General features: G+C 42.6%; 1 long non-coding RNA gene across 1 annotated transcript; it reads left to right on the top strand.

Moving 5' to 3' along the window:
* Window positions 1–1,147: 1,147 nt before the first annotated feature.
* On the top strand, window positions 1,148–5,378 carry LOC147662824 (uncharacterized). The gene is made up of 3 exons (XR_015305482.1): window positions 1,148–1,402; window positions 3,958–4,037; window positions 5,302–5,378. It is a non-coding gene; the product is annotated as an uncharacterized LOC147662824 (long non-coding RNA).
* Window positions 5,379–5,791: the final 413 nt, after the last annotated feature.

The following is a 5,791-nucleotide window of genomic DNA, read 5'->3' as shown; positions in this document are numbered from 1 at the left end:
GTTGGATCTGAGCTGATTGATGCACGATGTTTCCTGGAGTGGAATACAAGGTAATAAATAAATACAAATAAGAGGCACAGCACAGTAGACCCAGGCTACTACATGTTTCTGCACTGTGCTGTGGTAGAGCACAATAGTGGTATGATTGATGACTGAGAATGACGCATTGATTTTGTTGATTAATTTTGTAAATGCTAGGTTGCTTTTTCAATTTCATTCACCTTTCTGTGGCTCTGTGAAATTTTTAGGGAAATGCAGTTTGAATAACGGGCAAACCTGTGTCGTCGTGGGCCTGTTGTTGTGTGCTGGCTCCTGTCTTTTTTTGTACTTCTAGATTAAAAATGATATGCAACTAGTAGACTTATACAAATTGTATCCAAGCCGCCTCAGTCTGAAAGTCCTCTCATACGACTACTCCTCTTGTATTGTTTTTTTTATCTTCACTGTATTACAATTTGTTTAGGTCATTCACATTCTTTTGTATTTGCCTTTTCTTTTTCAGGCAGGACGTCTTTCACCCACTGCTTTATAGTATGAGCATCAACTCTCACCCTTACCACAAATCCTCATCATCAAGCAATTGGATTGCGGGAAACCAAGAATGATATTCAGCGTGTCCTTTTCTTACGTTCATTGCTTACAATCATTGGCTAGCGGATCAACATCATAAATCATCGTCTTCATTGTTTTGCTTTTGTTGTCTCCAATCTCCATGCGTACTGTTTTTCTTTCTCAAACCTTTCCCAAAACCCCCGTACCCATCCATTAAACAAACCCTAACCCTCTTCCCCCGGGCTGCGTGGTTACATTGAGGTGTGATGTTTCTTACATTAAATATACACCAACAATTTGATCACGCGCTTGCTGGGGCAGATGTGGTGAAAGCAACAATAGTGAAATGTCAACAAGGCATGGCCAGGATCTTCTGCGGCTTCCCAACTCAAGCTCTGTGTATAACGCCAAATAATTTACCATTAACATCAAACAACGAATGCATCTAATGAATTGGCGTAATTTTTTGGGTTTAAAGTTTAAAGCATTATGATTTAGAAAAGTTTGACGTTGCCGTGAGTACTACAAGTAAAGTTGAACTTCTTCTTATCTTCTCTTGCACTTAGTTTCCAGTCCCCAAAACCATTGTTTTGTTTCAGTTTAGCAGTTGCAATATTGGGTCACCCATGCAATGTACTGTACTTACTTATACTACCCCCACATTGTCTGTCACGCAAATGACTGCCTCTTTCTTTTTGTCTCTAAATGCTACTGGCAGGGTCTGTCTACTACTATCACAGAAGTTCTGATTCTGAACCACAGATTCTTCGCCATTGTCTTGGAAATCAAATGCAGCCCTTGCAGTGCCACACTTCATGATAAATCATCATCATCTCATCAGCAATCACAGGTAAGATAAGTTTGCAGTGAGGTATAACGCAAGACAGACTGGTCGTTCTTCTAATACTACAAATATAACTCGGTGAGGGTTTACCGCATCTATCTGTTTGCATGTTAAAGATGTGGCAATATATTTTATTATTAAAAAGCACTGTCCGCCGACCTGCATGGCCAAATTAAACCTTGCGAGGTTGCACAACGTACATTATTTGGTGAAACACTCCCCCCTCCAACCCCTCAAGAAACGCAAATGAACTTCAAATGTTTTCTTTTGAACATAACTTTGTGTCTCGTTTATTTTTAACATAATGTAATATATAACTTAAGATGATACAAAAATAAAATATATATAAATCCCACACCACAGCTGTCCCTACCCGCCTCCCCTAACCCCAACCAAATTCCCACGCTCAATGTAATGTAAAAAAAAAGTAAAAACCCAACACCCAATTCCCACCCACCAACAAAAGGATTGAAAAAGGGGCAAACAGGGTCCATCTCATTGCCGGCGGGCTTTTAAGTGTTGATCCACCAGGATCTTTACACGCTCCTCTATTTGTCTTTTTGTCTGACTACTTTGAGCCTCCAGCCTGGCTACCCGGAGGAGAATTTTTCTCTGGAACTGGCGGCACCTACATTGGCAGCCATGTTGTTGTGGGGGGGTGGACGATGCGGGGAAAATCTGGCGGCGGGCGGCTGCCTGACCACGCCGACGTACTCCTGCAGGCTTGGGGGCCGGGGCATTGGAAGAGGCAGCATCTGCTGCCGCCGCCTCCTCCTCCTCCTCCTCGGCCTGAGCCACCAGCCGGCGGTAGGCCTCAACGATGGCCTGCAGTTTCCGCTGACGGGCCCGGACTGCCAGCTCCTTCCTCGTTGGTTTAGAAGGAGTAACTATAAAGAAAGAGACAGAATTGTTGTAATCAAAAATCCCAGCAAATCAAGAACACAAACTGTATCCAACACATAGTGGGCGGCACAGTACAGTAGCAATAGCAAGCAAGTTGAGTACCTAAAATGTTGTTTTATCTATCTTGAACATTCTACGCCTTATATACTTCATTTGTCAGACTTTTTGGCACGGCATTATGCCTGCCCTAGTAACATAGCATGGGTGTACTTCAACGGTCACATTCGAACACCTGTCTTTTTCATATCTCGTTTTTTTATATCATATACTCTGTGCTTCCGGGAAAAGTGACAGTCTCAAACTAACATTAATTAACAGTGGCCAGCTAGTACTAGTAAATGTCTACTCTAGAGACTATCATTCTTTATATCGCCAACAAACGTTAGGTGGTTTGTGTTTCGCCAGCAACGACCCGAAATGCATCCAGTCGTCCCCTCCTTCCCTTGCCTTTGGGTTTAACCAAAACACCGCTGCCAACACTAGTATCCACTATCCACTAACCACCAATATTGGATGTGTCTCCCACCCACGCAGGCAGCTGTGTTTTCCCCTTTCTATGCTTCCACAACAACCCACGCATCCAACTGCTCTCAAACACCTGTATTGCTGATTCCAAAGTATCCTTCTATATTATATGATTGGTGCTTTTTCCTTGCTCCTTTCATCATACTTAAAATCAATCTCCTGTTAATCCATCGCGGTCATGTAATGTTGTGGATAAGACTTTTTTAGTCTGCCACCAACCTTTCATAGCTGAGTTGTAGTCACATAGAAGAGGCCTGTATAACTTATTTTATCAATTCTCGCCGGTGGTAATGCTTTTGCTAAGCTTGGTAATGACAAAGGTGGCGTCATATATTGTCAAGTTGAACTTCAAGTTCATTATAAATATCAGACTACAGTGAGGAAGTTTTCCCCACCCACCAAGTAATGCGGATCACTATTGAATATAACTTACCATCGCCCACCGTTGTTGCCTCCTCCCCCGGTGCTGCCGGTGCTGCTGTAGGTGCCTCTGGTCCTCCATTCCCCTCCGGGATCGCCTCTGCTGACGCCGTCGCAGCGCCGCTGCCCCCGTCGGCACTGGTGGATGGTACCGGTTCTGCACAAATAAAAATAACTAATTTAGTACACCTCTTTAGATGGATGCACAGCACCCATTGTACTTGTTCACCAAGAATGGAGTTCTGCAAAACAGTTTAGTACAATGCACGTAATCAGTAGTAGTACACATTGCCTAGTACAGCAGAGTAAGTAACACACTACACATATTAGCATTTATTTGGTATGGTATGGTACCCAAGCTCATCTCATCTACACTGCTACTCTAGTCCTTGGAAAGTTAGACTGAACCATGTAACCTAACCAGTTTGTACATCAATGACATGTCTACAGTTTTGTGAATGCTACCTCACAGCTTGTTGCGCAGTACGAGAAGACGCCTTTGAGGCCACATGATAGTTCAAAGCATACACCTGAAGAGTTTGGAAAATAGAAAGGCCCGTATTTACTTTTTGAATGTGGATTGTGGAATCGAGTTTGCTTACAGCCTCAGGTTACACCTTTTTTTTAGCATGACAGCTAAAAACGTTGAATAAATGTATGTAATGTTTTCATACTGTCTAACGTGCACCACTTTTGTCATTATCCTTCGACAGATGAGAAGATTTCCTTCTACGAAGCAAAGATTTCCAGAGCTTACCAAAAAGAGGCATATGCAACCAGTATACGTTCAATGGTGAGGGGTCTCCGACATTTCCCACATTTCCCTATCGTGCACTGGTAGCTGTACAAATGTAGATTACTTTTTATTCAGCCTTTTTTAACTCTGGATTTTTTCTGGTGGCCCTGGCCTTGACGTATTTCACGGAACAACTTAAAAACATTGATGTTACTTACTTACTTAGTTACTTCTAACAAAATAAAGGTTTTCAAGTACCACATTGACTCGGAAGTATATTTTCAGTGTCTGTTGTCTTGTAGACTTACACGAGAGAGTGAGCAAAAGGGGGTTACTTAGGTTATGGATTGTGTAATAAAAGCATTTGGCATCTTCATATTGGGGTTCTGGAAAGGGGTAATTGAATAATTGACCAATGACTGAGCCCATATAGATTGTCGTTCATTGAATTGTGGGTTCCTATGAGTTCTGTGACTGAGGTGTAAGACTGTAAGTAAGTAAGGTCCAACATGCCTATCACCAACAACATCCAATTTTGTGGTGCATACATAGTTATGTATGTGACTGCATAGAAGAATACCCGCAAGAGTAGTAGTGGTATTCATTACTAACGCTTACAAAATAGTAGACCAACATCTGGATGCATACTTGGTTGGTGTCAATTGGCACAGAAGAGACATTACAGAGGAAAAAGCATAAGACAGGAGTGGACCCTGTGCCTTCCGCTCTTCTATCACAGATTTTTTGGAAAGATTAATACCTTAACTAAAGAGTGGGCAACAGGGCAAGCTTACCTACAGACAGTCTAGTAGTAGCACAGAGAGTCATAGGAGAGGCTCTTTCAAGGAACAGAAAGGCAGGGACAGATAATAATACCCAAAATTTTGAAAACATAAAACCAAACAAGCATTTGTCAAAATTTAGTTAGGTGAAATGTCATTAATCGGTTGGAAAAAACGCTCCGTTAGAAAGTGAGGGAAATATCATTGTTCCAAAAGAAAACACTGTTGGACTTACTGGGGACAGCAGCAGGATCCTCAGTAGAGGAGCTCTGTGCCTGTGGTTCTTCGCGTTCTTCCGCCAACTCGGTCCCAGTCTTCTGCTTGCCCCTGGGTTCTGTGGTTCATGCAAGAAATAATAATAAAGAAAGAGGAAAACATTGAGTGCTGTGAAACATAGACAGCATTTCAAAAACCACTGCTACAACATTAAAAGAAACAAACATTGGTCTACCAAATGACTACTGCCTTGCATGATTCACTGACTAGTGTATATACTTGGAGAAAACAAATCAAATGTTCCATAAACATTCTGATTGCAGATTACTAAGTAACACAGAGGCAGTAAGACCTGAACAACACCACCGATTCAAGAATGGGGTAATCAATCAATTATCTGTAAGTAGCCATTTCTTTTTCATTTTTTGCCAGCAAAACGCATAGATCTTAAGGAGGAGACATGCTTAACTTTGTGCATACTTACTAACACGAAATTGTACGTTCATGGCATCATATTTTGTTTTGATACTGACTGAATGCTACTGCTGCCCTACCCACTCAATAAACAAACTACATCAGTTCTATGGAGGGCTGAGGCAGGGGCGGCTCTAGGCTCATGGTGGTCCTGGACTCCTGGCCAGGGAGCGTAGGTGGGGGGCCCGGAAGAGGAGGTCGGGGCGGAGCACGGAGGCCAGTGAAGAGGGGGGAGTCAGGGTGTTTGGAAGTGGAACAGAGCCGGAGGCACCAAATCCCTGCCAGGGGCCGCCACGCAAATATGTATCCATCCTCTGAGGATTATTACATTAAGGATAT

The sequence above is a fragment of the Lissotriton vulgaris genome, unplaced genomic scaffold, assembly GCF_964263255.1.
Source record: "Lissotriton vulgaris unplaced genomic scaffold, aLisVul1.2 SCAFFOLD_7938, whole genome shotgun sequence".
NCBI lineage: Eukaryota > Metazoa > Chordata > Amphibia > Caudata > Salamandridae > Lissotriton > Lissotriton vulgaris.
Note: the sequence above shows the minus strand (reverse complement) of the source record. Positions and strands in the feature narration are given on the sequence as shown.